This window comes from Myotis brandtii, unplaced genomic scaffold, assembly GCF_000412655.1.
Source record: "Myotis brandtii unplaced genomic scaffold, ASM41265v1 scaffold31, whole genome shotgun sequence".
Classification (NCBI taxonomy): Eukaryota; Metazoa; Chordata; class Mammalia; order Chiroptera; family Vespertilionidae; genus Myotis; species Myotis brandtii.
Window position 1 is genome coordinate 830579 of NW_005361873.1, and position 21325 is coordinate 851903.

Sequence of the window (21325 nt, forward strand, 5' to 3'; positions counted from 1 at the left end):
TCTAAATTTCCGTTTGAATCCTTTGAATATCATTCTCTCTTAGAGTAAAACTGAAAAAGAAACAGTTGTTGAGTTGAATGATCATGGTCCCCTGTGGGTAAGTTCACTCAAGACTATTTCTACTTCTAGGCTTTCCTGTCAGCTAGTCAGGTTTGTTGCACAGACTGATGAGCCAAAGATGTGTTAACAGAGGTACCGATATAATGGGTGCAACTGGTTGGAACCTGGAGCTCCTAGGGGTGCCCAGCCCTTTATCCAAGTGTGCTATATTACTATGATGACTTTGTATGTGAGGTATGACTTATAAAAAAAAAGTTGTGCACATGGAGCTAGGCGTTAGGTCATTCCTAACTTACTTAGTGAAGGCTGAACAAATTTTACAAATTAAACACAGTTTCCTGGATATTTTGATTCAGAGGTTGGATAATCTGTATTTTAAAGGAGGTTCCCAGATGACTCTGATTATCTTTCAGGTTTAAGGAAATTAAACTGAATAACTCTTCCAAATTATAAAATTAAATTATTCTAAGCCTGTTCAATTCTGTTATGGTATTATACCACATGGGGACATTGTATTTTAGAAACAGTTCATTAGTACCATTAAGAAATGTTTGAAGTGATTCCTCCTTAGTTAACACCACCACAGAGGACCCTTAGTCACTGTGCTGACATATGCCTATTAGGAACGGCACTGTACCCGGGGGTGAGACATGGGTGCATTATAAGAAGCCTGTGGCAGTGAGTGGCTTTCTCATAAGTAGCCTCACTTAAGGCTCCTCCTTCAGTGAGGTATATTAGCAAGTAAGAGAATGGAAACAAGAAAGAAAATCAATTTACTGGCAATTTTTACTTAGAAACCTTAAGAAAAAGCATTCCAAGTATGGTAATTTTTTGGTCAAAGCATAAAGTCATAATTTATTGACAAATGAGTCTTTTTTAGAGTTCCAGCCTTTATTAAAAGAGAAAAATAACTCTGAAAAAAATGCATTTCTTATCGTTTGTGGAAACCTTGATCAATTTCTGAGATCAAGAGAAATGTGCCAGCATTGAAGAGGAGTCAGCCTGACACCTGGAATGTACAATGGTAAGCAGCCTGCAGGAGAGACAGCCATCTTGGCAAGAGATTAGTGTGATGCAAGATAAACACCAAAGCTCTCAAGGATGTCTTCTTTTTTTGGATTAACTTCCTTTTGGCAAAATGGCGCTGGGTTCTCCTAGTAAACACTGGCAAGCAGGGTTATCCAAAGTAACAAACATGGTATTGGAATGAAGTTACAAGTAATATCAGGTGCTACTTTTACCAAAACTTCAAGTCATCAGATTTAAGTGAATGTAATTCAGGTAGACTAAATACAGGTCAACATAACACTGGTGAGAGATAATTAATTACCCATGGTGAATACTTCAGAAGATGTCAAAGTGTTTGTGTTTGTATTCCCTAAAAAGAAGTCAGTAATTCTTGGTGTTAATTCAATGCTGTGCTAATTGGTAATTGGAATCACACAGTTTAACAAAATGCTATTAATTAACCACTTGATGTTTAATGCAACATTAAAAGAACACAACTTATTGTACACATTCTGTTGTATTAACTTTATGAAAATATATTATCAATGGACTAAAAAGCCTAACATGTCATGACTACAGCCATGTTCAAAATATTCTCCATTTGTTAAGTTGTATGACTTCCAAGAGGACTAAAGAGAAATGATAACAAGCAATTTTGATCCTTGACTGGATCCTGAATTAGGAAAGCAAATAAGTAGCTATAATAAGATAGATTCTGAGATATAATTGGTTTTTGAAAGTAGACTGTATATTAGATAACAACATTGTATCAATTTAAATTTCTTGCATGTGATAATTATATTATGGTAATGGAGAATTTCAAAGGACAAGGAGGTCGAAATGCATAATGAAGTACTTAGGAGTGAATTTTCATGATGTCTGAAACATTTTATCAGTGTCAGAGAAAATAAGTAATATATACATACTTATGAATACATATGTGTATGTCTACATGTTTGTTTTTTACATTAACTGTATGTATGTATGTTCTTATATATGTATTAATATATATATATATATAGAGAGAGAGAGAGAGAGAGAGAGAGAAAGAGAAAGAGGGGGGAGGGTTGGAGGGAGAGAGGGAGAAAGAAGGAAGGAAAGAAGTGAAGGGAAGGAAGGAAGAAAATATAGAAAAATATTAAGAATTAATATCCCAAGGGAAATGTATATGTATTTTCATTGTATACTTCTTACAACTTTGCTGTAGTTTGAAATTTTTTAAAAACTTGGAAGCAAAATAAGTTATTTTCTGGTTTACCTAATTCATATATTCAATAACAAACCTTTGTGACATAATAGGCTTGATAGAGAACACGACCTGAGCTGCAAAAAGGGCAGGAGTATAGAAAGAGAAGTGTAACATGATCCCAGGTTCAAATTCCAGGTGAGCACTAACCAGCTGAGAGTCTATGGTCAATCATTTCATCTTTGTATCCACCAGATTGCTTTTCTCTAAAATGATGGAATTGGACCAAATGAGTTCAGAAGTCACAAATAATTCAGATTCAGTGATTTTCAGAGTCAGACTGATAGGAAAGAGCCCTATAAAGAACTGGAAAGTGATCAGAAAAGTAAGTAAGATACTTAAAAATGATATAAGCCAGGCAATGGACAGGACTGTTTAGTTCTCAATTGGCTAGAAAACTATGACATTTCTACTTTTCGTTATGACTCCTCAAAGAAAAGCAAACACTGGACTTGGAGCATCACCAACCTCATTAAATTATTGCTGCCAGAATTTGGTAGGGTACCTGCTCCTGATGGAATTTTTACAGAAATCTGAAGCCAAAAAAATTACAGATAAGTTAATGATTGATGTGTTCAACCATCCACATATGGAAGAAGGAACACATTTTATTGGATTGGAAAAGCACATCAGTTGTACATTCACACAAACAAATGATGAACTGTGCTACTGTGAAGGGCATTGAGACAGGTGTTTTTTTTTGAGGGGGGGATTTAAATTTTTCTTGTGGCAAAGATTTTTGACATAGAATAAATTATGTTTAATATATCACAATATAAATCACTGGTTGAGGATTCTTAATTGAATAATATGGTGATTTCTTTGCTATGTCCATTTCTTTCTGTTTATCAAATCCATTCTGGGGAAATTTGAAAAGACTGGTTGTTTTAAGACAGTTTGAAATACTGTATTTACCATAAAGAAATGTAGTTATGAGATCTAAACAAAAGGGAGATACTGGTTTATTTAAAATCATCAAAAAGATAATTTGAGTGCTGTTATTTCCATTAAGGAGACTCAATGCACATAGTCAAGTCCAAGCCTCTTTCCTGGGACTTGAAGCTCTGCCAGCCTAGTCTTATGTTTTATAGTGTATATAAAACATATACATTATATTCTTGCTCAAGATCATACACTTGATACTCTGAGTCTATTTTACTATTAACATTTCCTGAGAAAGTACTGTCATCTCTCATATTTGTGACTTTGGAGAATGCTCTTTCTTATCTTTAGCTTTACCTCATGTCAAGTGAGGTTATAATCTCCATGAAACTTTCCCCTAGGAGGCAGTATAGTGCAGCACTTAAGAGGAAATTTTAAAGTCAGGAATTCTGAGTGTGTGAGCTTTCTGGTTGTAGGAGTTTGTTACTTCATCCTACTGAGCCTCAGGTTCTTCATTTAAAGATTTTTTTGAAATAACAATAGTGCTTATAGTATAAAGTTATTAATAAGATTAAATGAGTTACTGTACATACAATGTTTAGCACTGAGCCTGCTGTCTGTGAGAGGTGCCTGTCACACTACTACTACTTTTACGACTGTTTGTAATCCCATAACATTTTAGGTGTCCTCTATGGCACTTACCTCATTTTGCTTATCTTACAATAAGCTATGCATTCTGTCCCCATCATTAGACTGTGAATTTATTGAGTACAGGAACTATATATTGCCCATCTTTGTTTATCTATAAAACAAAAACAGTAAGTCATACAACACAGGTGCTTAATAAATATTCATTTAAGTGGCTTAAATCATTGAATTTTTTCAATAGGAACACTTTATCTTCTCTTTTGATAGTAATGGTGCATCTACTAAATCTTTCATATTAATGCTGAATATTCTAGGAAGAATATTCAAGTTATAGCAAATTGACATAAAAGCAACTTATTTTTTAGATTATTTTAAAATTTCTATATGCCCTTGATAGTGTGTGCCTTAGTTCAAGTTACAACAAATTACAGCTTTGTTGGCTCTGTGCCCCATAGTTGGAGTCATCTTAAGTCTGAAGAGCTATCTTTAAGTGACTTTTGAGACATCCATATTTTCATCTTTTCATCATACATTGTCAAAATATTTTAAAAAAATACCTATTAGGAAATCCCTGCCTGCCCATCATTTACTGATTTCTGTGAGTTATCTTAAGCGGTTCTGATGGATTGGATACATTTTGTGAAGCATCCTGTGTGAGCTGTACTGTGAAATACATTCCCAGTGTTCCAGAACTGACTCCGTTGAAAATGACAATCAACAGGGAAGCCCACACAAAGTCACCTCAGAGTTCAGATTAGTCATTCAAAGGTGTTTGCTCAGAGATGATAGAATTTAAATTCATTTTCCAATAGGATCACTCCTACATCTTCCAGTTTTTAGAAATAGAAACTTTTAAAATAGTCAATATGGTAGGAGTTACCTCTTTGTATTTATGAACTGCTTTTTATTTCCTGACAAAATGTTTGTGAAATATACAGTCCAGCCTCATCTAATGTATCAATCATATTAGTATTGCCCTCTCCTTCCCTCTGCGGCCCTCTACACTCAGCCAGGTTTACCCACTCATTTTGTTTTCCCTAAACACATCTTTCTTTTTCTACTCTCTGCTTTTGCTTAGGCTGAACTCCCCCAACTGAAAACTTGTTTCCTATTTATTTATTTATTTTACATATTTTAATCTTTATTGTTGAAAGTATTACATATGTCCCCTTCTAGCCCTCCCTCACCCCCTGCCTTTACCACCCTATTGTCTGTGTCCATGGGTTATGCATATCTCTATCTATCTATCTATCTATCTATCTATCTATCTATCTATCTATCTATCTATAAAACCCTAATATGCAAATAGACCAAACAGCGGAACAACTGAACAACCAAACAACCAAACAACCAGTTGCTATGACATGTGCTGACCACCAGGGGCCATGCACGGAACATGGCAGGCAACGGCCATGGCAGGATGGTGGAGCAGGTGATCAGGGTGTCAGACCAAGGCGGGGCTCTGGTTGCTGTCATCGGGATGAGCCTCTGGGGGTTACTGAAATTCTTTGCTACTGTGCGCTGCAGTCCAGCCAGGCACTCGCACCTGCTGCCTGCGCTGGCCCTTCTTGCACCCTCTGCTGGCGCCTGGCACTGGTCCTGATTGCTCAGCACCGTCAGTGGGTGTGAGCAGCAGATACTTGCCCTAATCACCCCTGAGGGCTTCTGCCCCTCCCCCTGCTCCTGAGGGGTGATCAGGTCTGGCAGCCGCTGCTCGCACCCGCCGCTGGTGTCGGCCCCAATCGCTCTGCACTGTCAGTGTGTAGGAGCTGTGGCGGCGGGAGCAGGACTGCTGGCAGACAAGGGACAGGGGCTGCAGTGGGAGGGGCCCAGCATGAGTGCAGAGGATGGGCTGAGCCCAGCTTCCGTGCCCGTCACAGCCTCATGACCCACAGTTCCTTTCATGGTACACGAATTTGTGCACTGGGCCCTTAGTATGCATATAAGTTCTTTGGTTGATCTCTTCCCACCTACCCACCTAACCCTGCCTTCCCTCTGAGATTAGGGACAGTTTGTTCCATGCTTCTTTATCTCTGGATCTATTTTGTTCAACAGTTTATTTTGTTCATTAGATTCCACATATGAGTGAGATTATGTGATACATGTCTTTCTCTGCCTCGCTTATTTAACTTAGCATAATAGCCTCCAGGCCCCTCCATGCTGTCTCCTTTTTTACAGCTGCATAATATTCCATGGTTTAAATGTACCAAGCTTCTTATCTCCCATCTGCTGATGGGCACTTGGGCTGTTTCCAGATCTTAGCTATTGTAAATTGTGCTGCTATGAACATAAGGGTGCATACATTCTTTCTGATTGGTATTTCAGGTTCCTTAGGATATATTCCTAGAAGTGGGATCACTGGGTCAAATGGCATTTCCATATTTAATTTTTTGAGGAAATGCCATACTGTTTTCCACAGTGGCTGCACCAGTCTGCATTCCCACCAGCAGTGCACGAGGGTTCCCTTTATTCCAAGCTTTTCTTTTCACTATTCTGTGTTCTTTGAGACCTAGGTGTGGTCCAAGTATCACTCATTCTACCCAGGTTCTATGACATGTCTCCCCACCAACTTTTTGTACCTCATGTATCACTCAGTGTTAATGTTTACTTGTCCATATACATATGCTCAAATCAGTAATGTCTTTCTTCACATCCCCTAGCTGAGGACTCTGAGCAGGGTCTGTGTGAAATATATTTCCAGTGCAAGTGCGTGGAGAGATGGCAGAGTGTGTGACTACAGGGTTAGAAGAGTGCTCTGTGGATTCTGGTCTAGCTTAGAATAGAATTACAGATTTGGGTAAGAGTATTATGGAAATAGAACAATGTAGAAAACCTGAGATTGCATTGAGTTTACCCTCTGTGCCCGTTTTGATGATTTTCCTTTTTCTTGAAGGTGGAAGTATGAGATGACAAGGCACAATATATAAAGTGACATCATAGTTTTTATGGAGGGCCTTGGCAGTATCCCCAGGATGGGGCATTGTTGACTCTTCTCGCCTGATTTTTGCAGTGGGCCATGCAGTACTGGCAACCAATGGCATGGACCTAATGGCAAGTACACAGCTGGTAAGAAAGAAGTGCTGGAGTACATGGGTAGCCCTGCCAACTACCCAGTGTCCATTGCATTAGGCCAAGCCCACCTCACCTCCAATGAAAAGCTCATCTGGCCTCCATGTTCCACTCGCTGTTTGAAAAACGGCTCCCAGCTTTCTCCCAAACAGGGCAGCTAAGGCATTGAGATGCTGGAGACAGACACATTCAAACTGCACTGCTTCTCTAGACAGATAGGGATCAGGTTTGTGGTGCTGGCAGACCCTAGGCAAGCGCGATAGATTTTCTTCTCCAAAAGATTTATGAGATTTACTAAGACTTTGTCCTCAAGAACCCATTCTACTCCCTGGAAATGCCCATCAGGTGTGAGCTGTTTGACAAGAACCTGAAGTTAGCCCTGGGGTGTCAGAGAAAGTTGGAAGTTTTGGACCTGGGTCATAGGCTGGACCTGGGTCATAGGCTGGACCTGCAATGGAGCCCCCTCCCCAATTCTGAGAGATCTGCAGGAGGGGTCCTTGTTCCCACTCCAATGGAGATTCCAGCAGCCTTTAGTGCACTCGAAAATGAGAGGATGCTGAGCCTCAAACAGGTACTGAACCTAAAGCCTTAATAATATTCTTTCCTCCCTCCTGTATCTATCACTACTACTTCCCATCTCTATACAGATTTACTTATAGAGGAAACAGGCCCATAAATGCTGTAATAAACATTCCTTTGTTCTCAAAAAATAAAAGAATGTCTGAACTTACAAAACAGGAAAAATAAATATAAGGCTAAAGATAATGTTAAGTGGCAAATAGGTTGGACATTTATTAAATGAAATTTACTTAAGAGATTTAATAATTTTAACAAAAACATTTTTATGCATGTCATGGCTAACAATCTGACTAAAAAGGAAACACATTCAAAGCTCAGTTGTACAACTGTTTTATTCTGTGTAATACTTTCTAAGTTATGTCTTTTGAATTTGTTAGAATTCTATTTTAGTGGCCACAATTTCTTTAATAATTAGTGTTGTACAAGTAAAATCCCCAAAGTCCTTAAAAAAGAGAATACAAAACCTTTTAATATCTTGCATTGTAATTTGTCTTTTTTTTATAATTAGATATGCCTTGTAACTAGGACTCATTTTACTAGTCAAATAAAATGAAGTTTGAAATACTAATGAATGGACCAATAGATGTAACCATAAATTCATTTATTTTATTTGAATTTAATATATTTATGTTATATTTATTTATTTATCAAAATATTTTACATTAGTGTCGGGATTAAAATACTACCAGTAGTAGAAAAAACTTGAGTGGATTATGCTTTGGAAAGAAGAGAATTCTACTAGGTTGACTTCCCATTTCTAGAGCTTTTCTCCTGAACACACAGTCTACAGTCCATTTAGTGCAGTTTGGTCAAAACTTAAAAAGAGATCCATGATTTTTTGGTCCAAGCTGTCAGAGAATGGATTTTAGAACTTCTCAAAAACCTGAACTAGCAGTGGAATAGCCAGGAAAAGAGAGAGAGCCAAAGAGTGGGAAACCTCACATCTGCATATTAACTCCCATGAACAAACCAAAAGTGTGTTTGAGGGGATAGGGGGAACTTTAAGGAACTAGTGAAAAGCAATAGTTAAAAGGCTGAAAAGGCAGAATAAAGAAAGGAATTTAGAATTTGAATCCTGCCTTGTTAGAAGGCCTTGACAAATAACTGTGACTTTCTATTTAAGTCCCAGAATGACTACATTATAGGAATAACATATGTCAATACCAAGAGATTCTTCAAAAACTAAGAGGGAAAACCATAAGGTATATCCTCTACAAGTTCAAAGTAACCAGGCAGTAATTTCTCTATTTGCTATAACAAAAATCAACACTCTTAAAACATATTCAAAATATCAAGTATATAATAAAAATAATTAAATTGGTAAGGATAAAGGAATAAGGCCTGACTTACCAGTATCAAGAGTGAGAGAGTGGACACAGAAGTTAGCAGTTAAAAAGTAGATAGCATTTGAAGACTTTCATTCATACATAACAGGAAAAAAATTTTCCAGGTAAGGAAGCCAAAGGAAAAAGATGAAAAACTCCAGGGTTGATGTTTCCTGAAAAAAAGGTGATGAATACTCTTCACAATGGGAACCATCCTGAAGACAAAAATGTACACAGATTTCCAAAACAGCCTTCCAAATCTTCAAAGGCTTGAAAGTTGAATTTTACAGGTTTTCTCCCTTCTGCATATGTATAAACTGAGAATAGAAACTATACCCTGTAAGGAGGCATCTATACATATATCAAAGGATTTTGATGACATTGTAAGAACCAATAGAATGAAGCTAGGGCAGTCTGTGATGATTCTGGAATCTCAAGACATTTTTTTTTTTACTGTTGTAAAATATTAATGAAACAGCTGACAAGCCAATAAAATTCTAAATGCCCACAGGAAGGACATTTGTTGGCATTGATTTGACTCTGAAGTGGGTTTTATGAATTCACAGATATGAGTGTACCTACTATTACATGGGAATTAGACAATGACCTCACAGAAAAAGAAATAGGTAAGTTTTTTTAAATTTTCATTTAATTAATTAATTAATTAATGTATTTATTTATTTATTTAATTGTTGACAGTATTATAGATGTCCCCCTTCCCCCCTCCCCTTTTGCCTTCCTCCACCCAGCCCTGATACTTGTAAAATTATAGCACAACTTGAAGGGTATGAAGGTTAAATGAATTGGGTTCTAGCTGTGCAGATAAAATAATCAGGATCCATCTAACATTCAACACATAATCTTTGTTGTTATCATTGTTGTTATGTTTTGTTGTGTTGTGTTTGATTTTTGTTGCCAACTATGTTCCAGGCAAACAGCTAGGCTTTTAAGATACAGCAGTGAACTTAGAGTTCACACTGTAGCTGTTATTACTTTTCCGTAAAAGATAAAAGAGTTGAACTCACAATCTTTGTCTAATGATTACTGGTATTGTAACTATTTAGCATTTAGTTGAATGAATATCTATTATGTGCTAGCCCTTCATATATATAGTATGGACCACGGTTGGGGTCCCTCGGCCTGGCCTGCAATTAGGGCCAATCAGGGCCTTCTTGCCCAGTCTCGATTGGGGCTGATTAGGGCAGGCCAGCCAGGAGGAGGGACTGTGGGAGGTTGGCTGTGAGAGCGCACTGAATATTATGTGCTAGCCCTTCATATATATAGTAGAGGCCCAGTGCAGGAATTCATGCACGGGTGGTGTCCCTCGGCCTGGCCTGCGATTAGGGCCAATCAGGGCCTTCTCGCCCAGCCTCGATTGGGGCTGATTAGGGCAGGCCAGCCAGGGGGAGGGACTGTGGGAGGTTGGCTGTGGGAGCGCACTGACCACCAGGGGCAGATCCTGCATTGAGCACCTGCCCCCTGGTGGTCAGTGCACATCATAGTGACCAGTCGACCAGTCATAACGGTCACTTAGGCTTTTATATATATAGATATAGATTTTTTACTTACTTTTAACAATCTCCTGAGGGTTATTTATATTTTTTAGACAATGAGACTCAGGCTCATAAAAGTTCAAATTCAAAACATAAGAGTTAGGAGGACTCTGAGAAGAGAATCAATAAATCGGTAAAGAAAATGTCCCTGCAAGCACACCCTAGTGTGTTTCTAACCTTAACTTGGTAGATAAATGATGTCCCTGTACTTCAGCCAACTCTGTGCACATTCTACACAGAAACTGAACTGAAGACTGGCTGGGGATTTTGCTACACTTTATACATTAAAGGTGTGATGACATTTTATTTAAAAAAAAAAACCCATGGGAGAACCCTTTCTATTAATACTAGAGGCCTGGTGCACAAGATTCGTGCACTCGGGGGTTTCCCTCAGCCTGGCCTGTGCCCTCTTACAGTCTGGGAGCCCTCGGGGGATGTCCAACTGCTGGCCTAGGTCCTCTCCCCGAAGGAAGTGGGCCTAAGCTGGCAGTCGGACATCCTTAGCCTTTTTAAATAAGGTCCCTTTGAATTGAGGGTGAGAGCCCAATCTGGGCCCTAGTATTCAAATGATGGCTGGACCCACCTTATAAGCAAAGTATCATTTTAACAGGAGGACAGACACTTAGTTTTACTAAGAATCATGTTGCCGAAACCAGTTTGACTCAGTGGATAGAGCGTCGGCCTACGGACTGAAAGGTCCCAGGTTCGATTCCAGTCAAGGGCATGTACTTGGGTTGCGGGCATATCCCCAGTGGGAGATGTGCAGGAGGCAGCTGATCAATGTTTCTCTCTCATCGATGTTTCTAACTCTCTATCTCTCTCCCTTCCTCTCTGTAAAAAATCAATAAAATATATTAAAAAAAAGAAGAATCATGTTGACTTTATCAATGCATATTTGGGGGCAGAGACTCTGTAGCGTATAAGTGAGAAAAACCAGCCAGGTGGGCCAGCCCAGTGCCCACTGTGATCAGTGCGCATCATAGCGACCAGACGGACGGTCCATTGTTCAGTCGAGTTGCATATTGGCTTTTTATTACATAAGATATTCTTTTTAAATCAGGTTCCTTTGAATTGAGGAGGAGAGCCCAATCTGGGCCCTAGTATTCAAAATGATGGCTGAACCTACCTTATAAGCAAAGTAGTCATTTTAACAGGAGGACAGACACTTGGTTTTATTAAGAATCATGTTGACTTTATCGATGCATATTTGGGGGCAGAGGCTCTGTAGCATATAAGTGAGAAAAACCAGCCAGGTGGGCCAGCCCAGTGTGGGAGAACTGGTTAAAGCAGAGGACTTTCACTGCCACTAATGGCCACACCAGCAAGAGAGCCCTTCTGGGAAGTGACAGGACTTCAGGAGTTGTCTACATACTTTGCTGAGGGATGTACAATATTGAAGTGTCCCTTAACTCCCACGTGAAATCACCAGTAACTTGTACATTGCTTGAAATTGGTAGTGTGAGACTGGATTCTTAGAGGAGCATGAAAGGTGCTGAGTTCTGATGCAAGAGATTTTAGCATCAACACAGGAATAGCACTTACAGATGCAGGGGTTATTGGGCTACTGGAACTCCTGATTAAAACCTAAAGGACTCTTATGCTGAGATTTATCCTGAGCAGAAATTTAAATATCAAGCAACAGTTCACAGAACTGGTGTACAGAATGTAAAATATTCTGTAACATTAGTCAGCTGATTTTCATGGTTTTCCAGAATAATATTTTCTCCATGAACATCCAAAACATACATTTCAGTAATATTTTCAAATTTTACATTTTGTTTTCAAATCTGGATCTTGTGAAGCACTTACATCTTAATTTCCTGTGATATTTTCTTTGACATTTGAAAATATAAGTATTTTAGACATTTTAATATATTTTTCTGAATATGAAATCAACCTTAAGAATAATTTAAACAATGTATGATTTGGATCACACTAAACTTTTATCATACTCAAGTAGTTTTCTTTTTCATATGTTCTAGAATGTTACAGTTCTAGGTGAATTCATTAAATGCCTTTGCAGCATCTTGCATTGTGATTTATGGGTTTTATGTTTTAATTGTTTTACTTAAGTTATGCTGATAGATTTCTAATAATGAGTGAACTACTGGAATGAACACTATTTAAAATATTATTTCACTATATTGCCATTTGATAGCATTTTATTTTAAAGACTGCCCTTTTAATGGGCACAATGGGATTGATATGTAATTTTATTTTTGTTCATTTGCCAGATATAAAGTTTTGATATTAAAAATTATGCTGACTTCATAAATTAAATGCAGAGTATATAAGTCAGCATAGATGAACTTATTCTGCATAAACAAACAGGAACAATTAGTGGATCATAACCATAGATCTGCAAATCTACAAATGTTGACCCGAAATTTTACTACATTTTAGTATTATCTATGCTCTTGAAGTCTGTGTGTATGTGTGTGTGTGACTGTGTGTGTGATTTGAGTATTTGAATTTGGTCTATGAACTTTCTGTTGCATGGCCCCTGGGATAGTTTGCCTCATTTTGTAGAGAAATATGTATTTTATTTTCTACAAAACTGTAGGCCACCTCCTTGCATAGGAAACCTGGCTTACCCATCTGGGCAAAAATAAATTACTACATGAAGTTTTCTATCAAAAAATGTCAATTTTGCTCCTTATATAATTGATATTTTATGCCTATAAATCTTTTCTCATTTAATAAAGATAATGTGGCTACTTGATTGAGATTGAGCTCTTGATAACATCTAACAAGGATATCTGATGCCAGACTGGCTGGGTGCAATTCAGACATCACCAACTATTTGCTTTGTGTGTTTGAGAAAGTCTTAATGAGACTTGGATTTACTAGTAATTCTAGTATATGAAAATAGTAAAAATATCTCACTTTATGTTTTAGGTCTCACAAGCCAGGAACATATCTATTTCACAAAATCTTTAAGTCGGTAGCACATAGACATACATTTGTTGAAAAATGAATGCTTCTCTCTGTTTTCTAAGCCCTAACCTTATCAGAGAAATTCTTCAATATACTAAAGAAGTTACACCTTGGATTTACATAGAAGATAAACAGAAAAAAAATTTATTTAGCTATAGTCTGCTCATGAATTTATTGATTCAAAAAATACATATTTAGATCCTATCCACTGGTTTTAATCTAGTGCCCCTAGACACTTACCCATGTAATGCATTACTGCTTGTATTCAATGGCAAGAAAAATAAATGCCTCTTTAGATAGAAACCACAATACAATTGAGTTTCATTTGTATCCTTCTTGTAGAAAATTTGGAACCAAGCCAGTATTTCCAAGAATTAATCTATTCAGATTACAAAGTGACATGCACAATTTCACCTAATAAACTTATTTTTATTGTATTTTCAATTTTCTCATTTTATGTTTTTTATTAATTGTATATTTTATCACAATTATAGTATGAAGGATATTAGTAAAATAAGTCATTAACATAATTCATCTAAAAGGTGTAGTGGTATCAAAATGAACATACAAAAGTAATAGACAACTGATAAAATTGCTGATAGAACCCCACCAGTGTTGCTCAGTGGATTGAGCATCCTCCTATGCACCAAGAGGTTACCAATTTGATTCCTGGTAAGAGCACATTCCCAGGTTGTAGGCTCTATCTACAATAGTGGGCACGAAGGAGGCAGCCAATCAATGTTTTTCTCTCACATCCATGTTTCTCTCTTTCTCTCCCTCTCCCTTTCTCTCTCTGAAATATATATATACCCAGTGCACAAAATTCATTCATGGGGGGGGGGTGTCCCGCAGCCTGGCCTCCCCACCCTTCTGGGATCCCTCTCACAATCTTGGACCACTGGCTCCTAACCACTCACCTGCCCGCCTGCCTGATAGCCTCTAACTGCCTCTGCCTCAGCCCTGCCACCATGGCGGCTTTGTCTAAGACATCCGGAAGGTCGTCTGGAAGATGTCCAGTCTAATTAGCATATTACCCTTTTATTAGTATAGATTGCTGAGAGATATTCAATGTTTTCTCTTTTCCTTACACATATGTTTTGGGTTGTTGGTTTTTTTTTATATACAGTTATGTTAAAGTTTTGTAAAGAGTGGTATGAGAATAAATATGTAACAACCAGTTTTTGGGGTGTGAAGAGCCCTGCTTTGTACTATTTGCTGATTTCAAGCTATCAGAATGAAGTCACTGAACATGTGCTGGGAAGAGATGCTCAAATAACCAATTAGATTATAGTATTTCTAGATGTAAATAATCTCAAGAGGCAATAGGTGTAAATAACAGATGTAAATAATCTCAAGAGCATCGATAACACTACTTTACATGTAGTAAAATAATTAGGAAATGATAAATTTCTAGGTTTTATTTGCTTTGTCTTGATATAATTTATTTCTTAATTTATATGTGTTAATATTAATCATGAGTGTTTTTAACCAGCTCATGAAATTCCTGAAAATTTAAGAATGTGCACTCCTGGGCAGGTATTAATCAGCCCTAGCACACAGGCCTGTGTATAACACAGGTGTTTAAAACACCTCCTAAATAACTATGTTTACACTTTTGCAAATGTTGACCCAAATTTCCAAAACTGCCTTTCAGTTTGCTTTCAGAATAACTATCTCAGTTTTCAATTAGAGTGAAACTTAAGGACATATCACTATCAAAGTATAACCCTCTCCCCCATTTTTCTCTGCTCTTGAAGCAATTTAGAGATGGATAATGACCAGCTTGGCACCTTGGATCAATTCTAAACGAACTCAGTAATGGAGTCCTTGCTTTCCACACAAGCCTGTGAAAACAACAGCTAACAATAATAATAATAAAAAATCCCCAATTGATGATGAATATAATTTTAAACTCCCATAGCATTCTTTCAGGGGACCTGACAGTTGAAAGAAAGGGAGAAGGCAGGATGATTTTAAGCATGAAGGGCAAGGCTTCATTGTTGATGTCTAAGCTCAGAGAGGGAGTAGGCCAAATTTAGCCACTTTTACAATTTTCCTTCAGGTTGGCTCCATACAATTGAAATGCTTAAAAAATAAGGAAGAAGGCCTTTGGAGATGGGCAGCTGGCAGGGAACCTGGTGGAATCATGTTAAGAAAAAAACAACTTCCTGTTCCTTTGAAGCTCAACTAGATTAATAGCTTTTTAAGGATGTGGTGAAAAGTGTTATCACGTGAAGCTTTCCAAACCAGGCTCAGTGTTAGAAAATATGCTGTAGGGACCTGTTCAAACTTAGCAGGGGAAATACTAAATGACCTAATAGGCCATTTCCTTCTCTGAATTCAATGGTGCTATAATTTATGTATTTTGGCTCAATTAGAGCAGAAGGTCACATAAGGTTTTTAAATTCTGTAATTTTTTTTCTAGGTTCACATAATGTCTGCTCTTAAGCACTAAATATTTTTAATACTAAAGCTTTCAGCACTACAAAAACAAAACGACTATTTACTATAGGGTTTGAAGCATTCTTACAGTTTACTATTACTTTAATTGAGCCTTAAAATGAGGAGACTCCAGCTATAAGATTTATAGTTTGTAATGAAAATACCCTAAAAAATTATTGCTAAGAAATTATATAAGAAAAATGTCCAGTTTTTGCTTGATTGTTTTATTTTTAAAACAATTTACTTTTTCCAAGAAAAGTTCTACATGAATGTCAGGTCAACAAGAGCAAAGTAAAATGTAGAAATGAGGCAATTATAAGATCATTCCAAAATGTACTTTTCTGCTGGGGCATACTGGCAGACCCTGAACAACAGATGAATGGAGTACTCCAACACAATGTTTGCTGTGAAAGAGAGGGCTAAGGGACTGCCTGGCTAAAGGAACCAGGCAGCCTCGATTGCCTATCTCATAAGGCTTTTATTGTAGCAGCAGTTTGAGATAAAGTTTATCTTTTAGATACAATCAGTAGGGTAAGTAATATTGGGAGGACACATATGTTTGTAGTGTCCTTTAAGCAAGGACACCCAAAGATTTAAGCATAAGGATTTCAGTAAACACCTGAGGATCTGCACATGCACAGACTTGTTTGGAAATGTCAAGGAATAATTAGGGGCGCTGCCTTTGGCACTCCCTTAAGTTGGAATTCCCATAAACCCCTGCAGGTGGCCTTCCACACACTTCCCTTTTCTCAGAATGTCCTTCTTACAAACTTTCCAACCAAGTCTCATGTGCTCCCCAACACTTTTCTCTTAATTATATGGCTTAAATATATGACTGTAAAAAGTATGGTGTTATAGTTCCACCTTAAATTATCTGGATAATAGTTTTAATCATGTACTTTATTTAGAATGGATATAATTAGGAGGATAGTTCTAATCTTGGGAGGCAAAAAAGAAAGAAGGAAGAGAGGGAGGGAATTCCTAAATAGTCATTGCATTTTTGATTCCCTCATATTAAACAGATGATGTCTGCTGGTATGGCTTTTAAAATTAATCACTAGGAAAATCAAAACTTCCAGGTCCTCAGTTTCTTCATCTATAAAATGTGAAAAGTATATTGAATGATCTCAAGGGTCTTTTCCAAGTATAAATGATCATTACTCGGCTAACACAAGTAAATCAAATAATCTATCAAAAGATGCCATCACTTTGAATTACTACTTTCCTTGAAACAACAACAACAAACAACAAACCTGTCTGAGCCCTATATCCCCTCTAGCTCCTGCCCTATTTCTCTCCTTTCTTTTCAGCCACCCACCACTTTCTAATTCCAAATCCAGTTGGGTACTATGTGAATGCTCTTTGAATAAATAAAGTATTTAAAATAACTTCAAAACACCCCCTTCCCTCAATTTAGTTTTGGTCACATCATCAAAGATATGCTCTTCCTAAACGTTGCTTCTGAATCCCATGATTATATCCATAAGGTAAAGGGTAAGGGGTACCTAAGTGACCTTTCTGGTTTTGCTTTTTATAACTCAGGATTTGGGTATTTTTTTCCTACCAGCTCGGCTTCACCTTGGCTTCCTCTCTCTCCAGACTGTCCCAGACCTGGCGGTGAATGTGGCTGCTCAGCTTTCATCATCTGTCCTGGCCAGCGGAATGTTCCCTCTGATGCTCCTCCCTTGGCTGGCTGTGGCTCCCTACTTTCATTTTCACCAGGGCACAGCCATTCACCAGCTTCCACTGGAAACACTTTTCCAGACATTCCTTCAGGATAAGTGCCATTTCCATAACTGGCCACTGGATCCGTCACTATTTTTTATGCTTCACTATCCTAGCTTTGTCTTTTTCAGCTTCACAAGCACAGTAAAGAGGTTTCATTTTCATTGCTTTGCTTTTCTCCTTATGCAAAGCGATTGCATTTTATTTACTCTTATGTAAGAAAACGTACTTTTTTCTTAATGTAACCTCCTCCCTCTTCTATTTTTCTTGTGTGTTTTTTTTCTTTCTCTTCATATTTCTTTCTCTTGTGATTCTTCATAGGGATGTGTCTTAATTTGACAGAAGACTAAATCATGGACTTTAAATTTAGAAAAATAAATGTATTTAGTTCCCACAATGATTAGATTTTCCTAATTAAAATCCTTAATTGTAAAAAAGGGTATAGTTCTTAGATTGTTGTGTAATTAGGTATTGCACCCTGATCATATTGTATGGCATAAATCTGAACTCAGTGTTGTCCTTTGATAAACTTCTCATCATATTCCACACTTTTCTTTCCACCCAGAATAAAACTAGGTGGGGAATAAGGATTCATTGCTCCTTGGCCCCATCTCATTTGAAGTGTTTGTAACTCCCATCTCTAACTTGGAAACATATCCATTTTTCTTTGAATAAACTGTCTACTGAAGAGTCCTTCAGAAAACCAAAGGGATTAATTTTCGTAAAGCAGAGAGTATTGTGAAAAGGATTAGAAGAAGATAGTGAGATTTGCTTTGAAGTGGGTATCGTGTGAGTTCTTGATGCAATGAATCCACTGGCTTTAACTGACTGTTTCTCCTTTGCTGTTTCTCCTGCAAGAAATGGGAAAGAGTGTGAGGACTCCCTAATAAGGTACTCATTTCTGTTAAATATTTAATTTCCCTGATGACATTCTGAAAGAGGTTTCCAATGACAAGACATTTTAAAGTCAGCCATTTTAGATATATAAAAAGAGATGTTTGGTTTTTGAGGACATAACACATCTTAAACCTCACAGAGGAAAGCAATTTCAGTTTTAGATCACAGTGTTGTATAATCATGTTTTTGAGTTTCACTGTTATCTATTCCTAGGGAGAATGCTGCCATGGAAAGTCTGAATGCTTTCTGAATGTAAAAAATTTCTTCTGGTGCGCTTTTCATAATGTTGGTTGGAGTAGCACTTTATTTATGAATATTGGATTATGTTCTTACTAAAATCTGTTCCTTTAATTTACTTTGCCCTACTAAAGTAAATTTTATCCTTAAAATTCAATCCATTTCAATAATGTAATTGTTTGGGGATGTATTTCTTCAAAATGGTAAATGTCTCAAACAACCTTCATAAAGGCTTTAAATAGTCCTATGAAAATGAGGTCAAATAATTTGCTGAAAATTCCATTTTGCTGTTTTGTTTTTTTTTCTAAAGGTGTTACCTTATGAAGTTTTTTCTTCTTCTTGGCATCAGTGGAAGACCATGACTCATATAATGAGTAGACGTCTGTGCACCATAGGGATGTGAAGGGGTCATGCTCGGTTGAAGTAGCTAGTTGGGAAAGGGAGCTGCCCTCCTGTGGAGAAAGTAAAATAAGGCTCGTATATTTCTCAAGAGCCAACTTTCCCTACATAAAAGTTGGCTTTACTTGTGGTCTTCCAGAGAGAGAACATCTTTATACTTGCAATTTTTACATAGAAGTTTGGGTAACCTGCCACATTTTTATATTTCTGTGTGTGTGAATTGCTGCAACCATTGGTGAGTGGTAGGTAGAGGTAGTCAGAGCAAGGTGGAAAATGAACCATGATCATCAATCTGTGCGCCATAGGTTTTCTATCCCAGACCTCAGGCAAGTGAGGGTGTCCAGACATAGCAGTGAGTACAGGACCTGAACACAGACTGGGGATTTTTGCCGAAAACTACAAGTCATAGTGAAAGATATCCAGTGCATCAGAGGTTGGGGGATCTAGACTTGAGGCAACTGCTGTCCTACCTCTGGGGAATTGTGAGTAGATATGTTTGGCAGTATGACTTGAAGCATGGGTAGATTCTGAAAATAAAGAACTAACAGTACTATGTGGTTCACAGCATAAAATTCTTGGAACTTATCTACACGTGAAAAATAATGTTTATTTCACCATACGAAAAGCTGTTAAATTTTGTGGAGGTAAAGAGTGAGATTAAAATTAGTATTGGATGTATTCGTATGAAACCAGCACATTCCTCATGTTCATATTTGAGGGCTTTATGAAATAATAACTAATATTAATGTTATCCTCTAAAGCTATCAGAACATTTTACTACCACTTTCACATGGTATTATTATTTTCCACACTTATTAATAAGAACAGTAAGGCCAAACATAGTAAAAAGACTTGTCCAAGATCTCACAGCCAAACCATGGCAACATTTTTACTGAAATCAAGATTTTTTGGTTCCAGCGCTCTTGTTTTTTTCACTATCCATATTGCTTCCAGGACACTAGATGACTTTAGAAATGCTGAGGGAGCATCACATGTCTGTTCTTAATTTCATTAAAATAAAAAGCATACAAAGTATATGTTTTCCTTACTTGGAAATAGCTGAAGTAGTTTTGTTTTTCCTCCCTCATTTTCCCCGAAGATGGTTTACACTTGGTCAGACCACACAAGCAAAGTTTCAAGAAAAACAGGCATTTTTAAAGAAAGATGTAAGTAACTGAAAACAGGGATAAGAATGGAAACTATTTTTAAAAATGAGTATATCACTTACCCTTTGGTAAACTAGAATATAAATACCCATATCCATCACAATTTAGTTTTCAGGCTTAACAGAATTGATTGTAAAGCAACGCTGAGATTCAAGGGCAAGTTGGCACACACAAGTATATGATAATCTGTAAGTTTTACTTAAATCTTTTCATTTTATTATTGCCTTGTAAAATGTTGGGCCCATAATCAAACATAAAATAATGAAAAGGGCCATTCATCTTTGTCTTGTGGTTTCCTTAGAGAACTGTGCAGTTCTCTAAAAGACAGTTTCAAATGACTGTTGATTGAAAGTGCATGTTCTAAACCAAGCATATGCTACAGGAAGTTACAGGCTGCAAAGTGACAAAAACATATTATAAAGCGTATTATATATAGTATCTATATTTTCAAACACTTTCACATACTTTTTATCCTCTCCTGTTAAATGAGTCACTTCTGGATCACAGGTATTTACCAGGAACTGATTATGTGCCAGGCACTATTTGTAGGCAATGTGGACCTGATTATGAATGATGAGGATGAGGTCTTTGCATACATTACATAAAGTTCACATAGTAGATGAGAAAATGTTTGGGAAGCCAAAGCTCACTATACACGTATTAACTGCAGTTGAAGCTCTTTCAACTGACTTCCTGATTTACCCGCACTCTTGATTCTCTCTGTAAAATTATAGTGGTAGATGTCTGTGGTGCCCAGACACTCTTGGTAATAGCATGTTCTAGATGTACTCACTCACACATCTCTGCTTCTGAGAGCTAAGCTACTTATCATGTCTCTATAAATATGTTTGCTAACATATATGCTAATATATAATTATTTTAATAAAACTTTATGCAAGCAAATACAATAAAAGTACAACAAGAGCATGTTGTTTCTATTAAAAACTAACTTAAATTAGTTAGTTTCCAATTTGGTCAAACTAGGTGTGAGCAAAACAACTGCAAAAGGTGGGTGGAAAGTAAACATATAAAATTATTTATCAAGTTGCTTGCCAGTTTGTCTATCTTTTCTTCTTATTTTATAAAACACAAAGCTACCAAGTTGAGAGTGATGCATCATGGATATTTTTCTTTATTTTATTTTTATTGTGG

The 21325-nt window shown here is 37.2% G+C and overlaps 1 pseudogene; it reads left to right on the plus strand.

The window, feature by feature from the left end:
- The first annotated feature begins 2735 nt into the window (after positions 1-2735).
- Positions 2736-7336, plus strand: LOC102251322 (annotated as a pseudogene).
- The last annotated feature ends 13989 nt before the right edge of the window (positions 7337-21325 follow it).